Here is a 12345-nt window from a genome sequence, read left to right as displayed (position 1 = left end):
GGTAGCACCGTTGACTTGGAGGGAGACAGACACTGGAGTAACAACACTTGAGGGAGGAAAGACCAGAATTTCAGTTTTGGTCAAGTTTAGTTTAAGGAAGTGGGCAGCTATCCATTTACATGCCAATCTAACTACATGCACTATACACACTTTGCACTCACTGCAAACACACTACATTCACTGCAAACACACTACATGCACTATGCACACTACATCCACTACAAAAACACACACTCTGCATTCACTGTATACACACTACATCCACTACAAAAAACACACACTCTGCATTCACTATACACAACTACATTCACTACACACACACTCTGCATCTAATGCATGCATACAAACATTACATACATTACACAAAATGTACACACTGCATCCATGACATACATACCACATCCACTACACACATTCTACATCCACTATACACACTGCATCCATGAAACACATTCTACATCCACTATACACATACACACACTTCATCCTTGTGGGCGGACTCGGAGCCAGCCCTGGGGGCCCAGATCTTGAGCTGTGTCAGGGGCTCTAAAATTTCTGATGGCAGCCCTGTGTGCCAGTATGTCCGTCTGTGTGTGTGCCAGTATGTCTGTCTGTGTGTGATTCAGTATGTCTGTCTATGTGTGTCAGCCAGTATGCCTGTGTGTGTGTGTGTGTGTGTGTGTGTGTCAGTATGTCTGACTGAGTCAGTATGCCTGTAACAGTGTGCCTTTCTGTGTGTGTCTGTGTGCCTGTCAGTGAGTGTGTGCGTGTGCCTGTCAGTGTGTGTTTTTTAGTGTGTGCCAAATCAGCAAGTGTGCGTGTGCCTGTCATTGAGTGTCTGTTTAGGTGACTGCCCCCCTTTCAATCATATGGGAAAGGTGTTTTTACTCTCCGCTTGGTGCAATGGGCCTCTTGACTTGAATTGCCCCCACGCCCGAGGCTGCCAGCCCTCCCCTGCTCTCCTTTAGCTTTCCCTGCTAATCACACTGTGCCAGTCTGCATAGCTTGATAATAAAGTTTCAGCCTACATGTAAGGCTATAAGGGAGAGCCAGGAGACAAAGCTTCTATCCTGCTTTCTTTTCTGTGGACCCTCATATCTTCTTTGCATATCCCACATCTATGTATGTAGCCCTATTTTGGATAATATGGGTTATTTTAATGCAACTTGCTCAGGTTCCATGGGTTGTGGGCCATTTTGATATCTGCAGGATTGACAGATAGACCATGTCATTATCATCACTGTTCCTTTAAGTGAGATCACTTGCAAGTAGAAAACACTTCACCTACCTCCCTGCTCTATAACATCATGCCTGGGTCAGCTCACCCACTACAAATGCTGACATGTGACATATGAAGATAGACATTGGGATTTATGTGTGTAGTTGCTGTCAAGCAGTGAATTGAAACGGCAGTCAGACAGAAAAAATAGCCCAGAAAAGGGAGATCGTTGAAGGCATGGAAGTAATATTTTACATTCAAGTGGCATTTTAGGAAGTCACATTTCCAGGGATGGTATCACTGTCTTTACAAATGCCGATTTGTAAAGAATGTGGTTGTTTTTATGTATCTATTCTTTAACATCTACTGTATGTGATAATATGTTGGATCCTATGTAAATATTTCAGATCATGATTCAAAGATTGCAAGGCAAGGGACAGCTTATGAACTTTAAAAGTTTTATTCCTACATTTTTTTTTCTTTAACCCCTTAAGGACACATGACGTGTGAAATGTCATGATTCCCTTTTATTCCAGATGTTTGGTCCTTAAGGGTTTAAACGATGAATAAAATGCATTTCTATCACTGTACATATTTTTTTTTTTAATTTATTTGAGGTATCTCTAAGCAGCAATCCACACACAACATGATATTTTACCTATAGTCACCTGTTAGCTATACATTCCATGTCCCAAATCAATGCAATTCTATTTTTTTAAGAACTTGGCAATGAAGGAGTTAATCCCTATCTTTCATAAGAAACAAAAACTGTGAGACCCAAGCGTAAAGGGGTTATCTAAACTGTGCTAAAAAGTATGATTATGTTTAAATATATATGCACAATCACATGTATTTACATGCAAAAAAAAAATAATTAAGCTATGCACAGATTGCATGCATTAAATGCAACACATATCCCCACTTCTATATTAGGCTGCCTTTCACATGTAAAGACATGTACACACATACATGTGTATGGGTTTTAACATATTTTTTTTCCTTTGCATAACAATGACCACCAGTGTGGACTTTAGCATTCAGCATCTGTGATGATAATAATAAGCATGAGGAGAGCATTGCAGTCAGCATCCTCTCTCCTCAGCACCATTCTGCCTGTACTTATCCCCTCCTCCCCAACAGCAGCATCAGCACCAGAGAGAAGCATCTCTATTGACTGGAAGCTTTAAACAAATTCACACAGGCAGCTGCTTGCGAGAACCCAAAGGCTGGGAAGGGGGCTGTCTAAAAGTTGTGGGGGCTCCTGTTATGTTCTGCCCAATTTATTGGCTGTGTCTGTGAAAGCAGTACTAGGAGCAACAGCAGCACAGGCACCAGCCTCATCTCCTCTCTCTCTCCTCCAGTCTAAAATCACCCACCTCCTCTCCCTCCAGGTGGAAGCAGCTCACTAGGGTTTCCCATTATTGGATTTCTCCCCCACTGCTCCAGCACCTCATCTCCCTGCTCTTACCCCCTAGCATCCTACCTACTCCCATCCACTCATCCCACCTCCTCTGCCTGCAAGTCAGCCTGAGTCACGTGTCAGTGCCAGCGGCAAGAACAGAAACAGGAGCTGCTCCTTCCTTGTCTTACAGCCATACTGTATTTTACTCCTAAAAGCTCATTTTTATTCCAACATTTTACTCCCGTTCGGTGAGTACCTTATTGGTGACATTCTTGTCTTTTTCTTTTTTTTTTTTTTTTTCTTTTTTTTTTTATTCTGGGCTTTTTTGTTTTTGTTTCGTTTTTGCTTTTGTTTTTCTTCTTATTATTTTTTTTTTAACTTCTTTGCTGATTGTTTAAGATGGGAGCTGGAGCATGGTTTTTATCCCTGAGTCCAAGTTTTTCTAGCAGGCTGGGTACTATAGAGAGGTACTGGTTCTGGGACTTGCTGGGGGACACCAACTGCTCCAAATATGCAACTGGTTTTATTCATTGACAATGTGAAGCTGATGCATTATTGTCTCTCTCTATTTTTTATTTTTATTTTTTTGTATCCAAAGCATGTATGTAAACTCTTGATTCCCTTTTCTGCATTGTCTTTTTTATATACCTGAGATTTGAAATGCATTTCAATGTTTCAAAGAGTTTGTGTTTTTACAGTGTCTGGTGCAAGATATTAATTTTATTTTTCTTTTCTTGAACCCTGACAAAAGCACCGTTGTTTTTTATTTTTTATATTTTTTTTTATTCTCCTAAAAAAAAATCTATTTAACCCCTTACATAAGATGACAACTTTTTCTTATAGTTGTGATCATCTTTTCTTTTTTTTTTTTATTCTTTTTTTCTACCCCTCCCCATCCAATTGTCATTGACTTCTGCATCTTTTATTTTCTCCTCTCCTAAAAAATATTTTCTGGTATTAAAAAAAAAGTAAATAAATAAAAAAAGAGCCTGGAGAAAAATATATTAATTGATACATGTATATATTTGTATACAAAAATTTCCAATTGATGGCAGTGGGAGGTATTTTTTTTTCCTTTCTGAAAAATGAAGTGCGGTTTGGTTTCCTTGTCAACAGAAGATGAAATGAACATCTGAGCCATTCACAGTCCAGGTACTCCATCTATTGTAGGCTACTGTTTGCAATCACAGGAGCAAGAACTACACTTGCTGTTGCACTATATTTGGGATATATCTCTCAATGAATATAGTGAAGTGATATTTTTGCTGTGTGTGTGTGTGTATTGATAGATGTATTGGTGTGTGTGTGTGTGTCTGTGTGTGTATTGATAGATGTATTGGTAGATTGATAGCATTGATAGATATATTGGTAGACTGATAACAACACACACACACACACACACATGTAGTAACAGAAAGCAAACAGTTAATGTTTCATTAATCAATGTTCTAGGATACTGAGACATTTTCTAAGTGGGACCGTCTAAGTTTGATTGAAAAACAATGTTTACTTGTAACCAATGTTTGTTTACTTCCAGTCCTGGGAAATGTGGATTAGCAATTGAGCAGAGCAATAGCACAAGTTTAATCCTTTAAACACCAAAGAGTTGAGCAACACTTTACTATGTATTTCTCAGCCCACTGGTGCTCAAAGGTATTCAACTGAAGGGACGACCAAATGGACCATAGGTTTGCAATTTATGACTCTGATGACCACTAATATTCTGCACAGCTAATCATATAAATATTCTGCACAGCTAATCATATGTGAAGCAGAATTTAATGGTTATACCATAGGAGTGTGTCTGAAGTTCTTGTGATTTTATTAATCCAGTTGGGGGGGGGGGGGGGGAGGGTGCAATTAATAATGTCTCTGCATCTTTTGGTTCGTGTGGCATAGGGAGTTACAGCTATATAATATCAGAATGCATCTGTGGTTTAATCAAAGTAAACCCTTTGTGGTTATTCAAAGCAAAGCTTTTGTTAAATCTCTCTGTGACAGCTTCATTTACACCTGCTTTGTCAAGCCTGATGATTTCAATATTATGCTGAAACTGTTTAAATTGTGTCTGCTTTAACAAAGGCAGCTGACTGCGAATGCTTTTTATTTTTTTGCATGGACATCTTTGCAAGTGCATATATCTGCCTACAACGGATTTTGGATTATTCATTTCTATGTTTCTATTTTTATGCTTTTTTTTTCCCCCTGTCAAACTATACACAGTAGAACTATAAACCAGTATTGTAAAAATAATGTATTGCCATGCTGCAAAATGCCATGTTGCAATATATATCCTGTTCAATGTGTGATTTCTAATGACCTATTATTTAGGTTTGAGTTTATTGCTTGAGGTTGAAAATACAAGTGTATTACAAGCAACAAGTCAAAAAACAAAGACTGACGCTTCGTTTTTGGATTAAACCCCACCTGAATTACTGTAGAGGAAACACTTTCTGCTGTTGTAAATAATCACTCAACAGAAAAGTAAAGTTGCCCCAGGCCGGGTAGAGCAGAAATAGAATGTCTGACACACTTTGTCTACTTAAGAGGTTGAATTATGATCTGAATCCTTCGGTATTACAGGTACCCACATAGCAAAGACTTTGGTAATGGCTGTTTGGATTATTAATATTTAAGTCGTCATATCAATGTAAAAACGAAAACATGCATTGTGCTTTGGTAGAAAATATACATTTTTATCTTCATTCCTTTTTTGATCTTGCTATTTTTATTATTGGTGATAACACAGTATGTTTGTTTAGTGAATTGCAATATATATACTAATTTGAGTTAGTTGCTTAATTTAGGCGAGTGTATTTAACACTTATGACAATAAGTCAATTGGTTTATCCAGGTGTCATGGAAGACACCTCCCGGGCCTCACAATAACTCAGTCTGTTGGTTACCTTATCATAGTCGTCATGTGTAGATTGATTGCGAAAAAGTGGAAACATTGCAGATTCTATATAAGTAAGTCATTATTTTAATTTTCTAATGAATGTAATTTTGCAAATTATGTAAATCCGATCGCACTAATCAAGGCTAACTAGTCATTGAACGTACAAACTGTCTCTCACTGTATCGTTATATGCTGGTTTTAACCACGCAAGGGTTAATAGTGCTTTGTGAAGGACGGAAATATGACAAGTGCATATTATAGGTATTGTCATTGCAGATCTTCATCTATATGTGGACTGCTATATTTGTGACACAATTCAACTCAATAACAGCTGAGCAAATGATCATGACCCAGTGGAGTCACAAAGCACTAACACACTAATAACTGCGTATTATGTAGTAGAATAAGTCAGGTTAAGGGTAAAATGACTACGAATCAAAAGATGAAGGTCAGTCATCCCTAAAGCAGATAGAGTGCAGTTTTTAGCTCTGCAGTAAAAATATTTCTTACTGCATCTATAGAAAGTAATATTTGTTTCCATCAAAGAAAACCTAATTTACTAAAACCTTGACTGTGTGCAGTATAGGTACATTAATTGCCTGGCTGTGTAATACTTTTATTTTGTATTTTATTTAACATAGTAGTTGAGACAACCATTTCTTGCGAGATGATATGCAGTACTGTCCTTCATTTGCATTGTATCTTGAAGTGCATTTCTGATAGTACTTGCAGCTATTTTCTGTGCCATAGTGTATGTTAATCCAAACGTAATTGGATTAAGCTTCTAGTTTTGCAACTTTGAATAAATGAATTGCATTCTACAGGGTATGACTATAATTAATGCTGTGTATGAAGCAGCACTGACAACAATATATGCTTGTTTATAGTGGTTATACAAATGTTTTGCAGAATTTTATTTCAGACTCACTCATCTGCTTTCAGAATAAAACCTTTTCATATGTAGTTTGCATTATTTTCTTTGTGCAAAAAAATAGTTTCTTTTTGGTACTGCAGAGCTGAAATGTCCTATACTTTATATCTGTCACAAATTTCTGGATATCGTTCATCATAAACCCATTTATCTGTATGGTAGTTTTGTTCTTTCTTTCTTTTATATACACAGTAGGTTTTGGGCAACTCGCATTGGAGAGAACCCATTATTTTGCTCTAGGTTACTGCTACCCTTTTGATATCTGTAGTTTTAAATTCTTACACCTCAACGTGGAATCATCAAATGCCTAGCTCCAAGCCTGTGAAAGGACGAGAAAAACAGCATGCTGTCATATTTTGTAACATTTATCAACTGTGTTCTAGAGTCTATGGCACATGTTTCACATTTCAGACGGAGGCATGTCAAGAAGGTAGGGTAAGAAGAAAAATGAAAAATGCTGTAGGCTAAAAATTGGTTTATGAAAAAAATGATAGACAGAAGACAACTTTAATGAGACTGCAGGAGTTGTAGAAAAGCAATAAAACAAGGTTAGAACATTACAGAGGTGCACTCAAGAATTGCTCTAGTTTGGTCATGGTTAACCTTCATACTTCTAGACTGACTGATCGTCATGAAAACTGTAGTTCCTTAACATCAGGAGTGCTGAGGGTAGTCATAACTACTTTAGTCATATGGTTTTCTGGGAAATAATAAGCCTTAATGGTTTGAAAGGTAGCTAGAAAGAGTGCTTTTAGCTGTACACTCAGATTTGATACATATACATGCCATTTCACTAAGACATACAATGGAGCTCATTTTTTTAAAGGAACATTCTAGTGTTAGAAATACAAACATGTACACTAACTATTTAGATTATTGCCTCCCAAAAAATAAATAAATATACTTCCCTTATTTCCCCACCACACTTCATCTGGCTTCGATGATCACTGGAGGCTAGTGCACATGCTAAGACCTTGACTCATTGAATCTCTATGTAGAATGTCCCAATGCTGAGTGCAGTTTTGCATGACCACAACTAGGAAGTCCCTCTAGTGGCTGTTAGAGGTGGCATCAGGCAGCAATTTTAGACACTGTTTACACTGTATGGTCAGGCTTTTACTGTAGTGGATAAAGTGCCCAGAGTGTTCCTTTAATGTGTAATATGAAGATTTGTTTTCAACAATTTAAATGGATGGCTGCACCATATCCATTGACACATGCAGGATTAAATTAGAATAAAGATACAACACATGTTTGTGAAGTATATTTGCTGTGTTTTACATGAGTCTGCTTGTCTGTGTCTGTGAGGACAAGATCTGTCATGTTAATTCTTTCCCCAACATAAGCCCGTTTTGTAACTAATATGATTCGATACACCCTTCCTGGCTTCGTTTTGCACATATGCCACAGATTGGAACACTGTGAAAATGAATAATTTATTTTAGGTAAGGCCTGCTTGCAGTGCGGATACTTTTATATTAATATGTAACCAATTTGACACTTGTGACAGACAGTCTATAGGTCTGGGCATGGGTGCTGAATACAAGGATTCAAGCTGTCTCCATGCACTGTAATTAATGTACTTGAAGGCAGGTAATAGCTAACCGACCTGAAAGGCCAAATGTTTATTGCGAAGTCTGTGAAAATTATAACCCTTTTGCTGAGAAAAAAAATCTGAACCATTTTTTCCCCTAATAATATAGGCACATTTAATGTAAAGACAGGCTAGTAAAAGGAAAAAAAAAATTCCATGTTTTCAATCTGTCTGAATAACTTAATATCGGGCAGGGTTTATATTTGTTTACAACCACACTAGTCTCACCAAATATAAACTGTTTAGGGAGGCAGACAGCTCATACCTAAAGGAGGAGACATGTATGAGTAATACATATTTAACATATGGCACATTTAAAAAGAAACACAAAAGTCTTTTATACAAATCGCACATTTCAATAAACAGAATCAATATAGCGTTCAGAGCCATCTAAAATATTGACAGAAATACTACCCAACCAGCTAATAAATACATGGGTAGATACAAATAAATTATGAATATATGTAAATATATATATATATATATATATATATATATATATATATATATATATAACAAATTGTGGAGAGATAGCACTCCCAGGACTCCAAAGGTGTAAAAAATAAAATGTAACTTTTATTTTCCAAATTAAAAAAATCAACGTTTCAGTTTGTCACCCAAACTTTCATCAGGATATATATCCAAAGGCTTGGCACTCACCCTTCCCATATACATAGACAATTATGTACCCTGGTGCTAACCGCATTGAGTAGATAAGTGCAAAAATGAATTTGGGCCCAAAATAGGGACTGTACCTTAATTGGACACTATAGGCACCCAGACCACTTCATCTCATCTCATCGAAGAGGTCTGTGTGCAGTGCCCCTGTACCTATATATATTTATAATTGCAAAAATGAAGTGGGTGCATTCAAGGGATTTTCGTGAATAAACTAGTATTTTTTATTGCATATTCGCAAAAAATTAACACACTGTCCTGATCGATGTTTTGACCCCAAAACGGGTCTTTCTCAAGATCTTGAGAAAGATCCGTTTTGGGGTTGAAACGTCGCTTGGGACAGTTTGCTAATTTTTTGCTAATATGCAATAAAAAATACTAGTTTATTCACAAAAATCCCTTGAGTGCACCCACTTCATTTTTGCAATTATAAATATATATAGTTACAGGTATAGTGTCCATTTAAGGTACAGTCCCTATTTGGGGCCCAAATTGCTCTGTCCATCTTTTGTATGAGTTCAGGATTATTAGTTTATCTATATTTATACCAATGAGTTATATTGTTTTTGTTCTAAATTAAAAATGTTTTGCATACATTGGTATTTGTAAGTCGCTTAAAATGTCTCTGAACACACCTGCCCCTGGCCACAGCCTCATTCACACGCACCTGGTTAGACTTTGTTCCATTATAATCTATTACATAGGCCTTTCAGTGAATCATCTCTAACCAAAGATATTTAGGATATATAAGGAACAAACTAACCCATCTATACTTCAAACTTTCAAATCATCCAATACAACAATGTTACGTTTTGTCAGTTTGGGCTATAAGAAAGCTCTTCAGCACATTTACTTTTAGTAGAAGACTTATCAGCAAATTATTATCTGCATCATATGAGTTGTGGTCTATGTAAATTCAATATGCTGCACATGGGAAACTGTGGCCTAAAAAAACTTGAGGAATTAATAATGTTTTAAATACAGGGTCTATCTATATCTGGCCGGTGAAATAGCTCAGTGGGCTAATGCATCAGCAGAATCTATTCTAACCCTTGGTTCAAATCCCAGCAGAGTTGACTCAGCCCTTCCGAGGTAGATAAAATGAGTACCATTAAATTGGGTGATAGTAACAACCACTGGATGTTGGGTTAAGGTAACATCCCCAGGATGTACTTGGAAACCAGAGTAATCTGAATGTACCTTTCCTGGATGTCGGGTTAAGGAAACATCCCCAGGATGTACTTGGAAACCAGAGTAATCTGAATGTACCTTTCCTGGTTACTTTGTAATTATTATTATTGATAACCTATTGAATAAATGAATTGACCTTTAATTCACCTACACTCGGGTCAGTTAAAATTACGATATCCAAAGAAAGTCTTTGGTTATGTATATTCTTTACACAGTAAAGGAGTTTAAGCATGCGTGAGATAGGCATAAGGTTATCCTAACTATAAGAAAAGGCCAGGGACTAATGAAAGTATTTAGAAAACTGGGCCGAATGGTTCTTATCTGCCGTCACATTCTATGTTTCTGTGCTTCATCAGGGTTATTTCGCTAGAACTTCTTATTTTCTTATATTTGAAAAATGAAAGTCTTATCAAGTAGTTAATAAAAATCATATGATACAGTGAAGATTGAGGAAAATAATATTTAGCCGAAATCAGAAGTCACTCATTTGTATGTATCATATTTCACTTTATTTGTGACATGATATGCAACCGCATAAGGCCATGGCAGTACTGGCATCCCACCAGGGCCGGACTGGGAAAAAAATTCGGCCCGGGCATTTTTTAATTACAGCGGCCCACTAAAAAAGGGGGCGGGGCCAGATAGGGTGTGTTTTGTCATCACTGATGACAAGCACGCCCCATCACAAAGTGAGCATGTTGGTTCAATGCTCTTCCAGGGTAGACCACGCGCAGAGCTCTGCTGAAGAGCTCTGGCATGAGAAAAAGACCCTGTATTTGTTCTGCACAGCGCAAGCAAATTCAATAACATGCTTACACTGTGTTTGCTTGAAATTTCCATAGTTGGGATACCAGGAGACAAAAATGCTAGAAAGCATATTGTGCAGTGTGTGTGTGTGTGTGTGTGTGTGTGTAGTGTGTGTGCGAGAGGTTTGCAGTGTGCGTGTGTGTGAGGTGTGTGTGAGTGATGGGTGCGGTTTGCATGAGGGTGCTATGTGGGTAAGGGTGCTGTGTGTGCTGTGTGTGAGTGGGTGCTGTGTTTGCGTGAGGGTGCTAAGTGCGTGTGAGGAAGCTGTGTGTGTCAGGGGTGCAGTGTGTGTGTGAGGGTTCTGTGAGTGTCAAGGGTGCAGTGTGTGTGAGTGAGGGTGCTGTGAGTGTCAGGGGTGCAGTGTGTGTGTGTGAGGGTGCTGTGAGTGTCAGGGGTGCAGTGTGTGTGAGTGAGGGTGCTGTGAATGTCAGGGGTGCAGTGTGTGCTGTGAGTGTCAGGGGTGCAGTGTGAGTGAGTGAGGGTGCTGTGAGTGTCAGGGGTGCAGTGTGTGTGAGTGAGGGTGCTGTGAGTGTCAGGGGTGCAGTGTGAGTGTGTGAGTGAGGGTGAAGTGAGTGTCAGGGGTGCAGTGTGTGTGTGTGTGTGTGAGTGAGGGTGCTGTGAGTGTTAGGGGTGCAGTGTGTGTGTGCTGTGAGTGTTAGGGGTGCAGTGTGTGTGTGTGTGTGCTGTGAGTGTTAGGGGTGCAGTGTGTGTGTGTGCAGTGAGTGTGAGGGTGCAGTGAGGGTCAGGGGTGCAGTGTGTGAGTGTGTGTGTGAGGGTGCTGTGAGTGTTAGATGTGCAGTGAGTGCCAGGGGTGCAGTGTGTGTGCGTGTGTGAGTGAGGGTGCTGTGAGTGTTACGGGGTGCAGTTTGTGTGTGCTGTGAGTGTTAGGGGTGCAGTGTGTGTGTGTGTGTGTGTGTGTGTGTGATGTGAGTGTTAGGGGTGCAGTGTGTGTGTGTGTGTGCAGTGATTTTGAGGGTGCAGTGAGTGTCAGGGGTGCAGTGTGTGTGTTTGTGTGAGTGAGGGTGTAGTGAGTGTTAGGGGTGCAGTGTGTGTGTTTGTGTGAGTGAGTGAGTGTGCAGTGAGTGTTAGGGTTGCAGTGTGTGTGTGTTTGTGTGAGTGAGGGTGCTGTGTTAGTGTTAGGGGTGTCTGTGAGGCTGATGTGACTAGGGTGATTATTTCCCCCTCCCTGCTTACCTTATGCCTGGGAGGGGGATCCTGTTGCTGGCATCCATCCCTGGTGGTCTTAGTGGTGAGTGAACTCTAGCCTGTTAGGCTAGAGTTCACTCTCGTGAGATCCGGAGCGTTGCCATGGCAATGCTCCATATCTCGTGAGAGGAACCCGGCAGAGCTGCAAGTTAGAGCTCCGCCGGGTTCCTCTGCTGGCAGGCTGGCTCCCTCCCTCTCTCTCCCCTGCTGGCGGCCTCAATATCCTGCATGTGGGCCGGTGAGGGAGATCTTTGATCTCCCCACCGGCGCGCCATGGACTACTGCAGGGCCGGCGCTCGGATAATGCCGACCCTGCAATGACCGGCAGGGGAGATTCTGTGATCTCCCTGCCGGCCTCGGCGGCCCACCGGCATTTGCCCGGTGTGCCCGATGGCCAGTCCGGGCCGGCATCCCACCA

The 12345-nt window shown here is 39.7% G+C and overlaps 1 protein-coding gene across 5 annotated transcripts in view; it reads left to right on the top strand.

Annotated features, from left to right (window-relative positions):
• Positions 1 to 2384: 2384 nt before the first annotated feature.
• RALYL (RALY RNA binding protein like) overlaps positions 2385 to 12345 on the top strand; it is a 915472-nt gene continuing 905511 nt past the window's right edge. For 2 of the 5 annotated variants that reach the window (XM_063451291.1, XM_063451289.1), the window contains exon 1: positions 2386 to 2869. The gene's annotated coding sequence lies outside the window, so the exon portion shown is untranslated. Of the gene's footprint in view, positions 2870 to 3676; positions 3774 to 12345 lie in introns of all 5 variants that reach the window. The other 3 variants (XM_063451288.1, XM_063451290.1, XM_063451287.1) reach the window with 3 other exon arrangements.

Source organism: Pelobates fuscus, chromosome 4, assembly GCF_036172605.1.
Source record: "Pelobates fuscus isolate aPelFus1 chromosome 4, aPelFus1.pri, whole genome shotgun sequence".
In the NCBI taxonomy this organism is placed as follows: Eukaryota; Metazoa; Chordata; class Amphibia; order Anura; family Pelobatidae; genus Pelobates; species Pelobates fuscus.
Note: the sequence above shows the minus strand (reverse complement) of the source record. Positions and strands in the feature narration are given on the sequence as shown.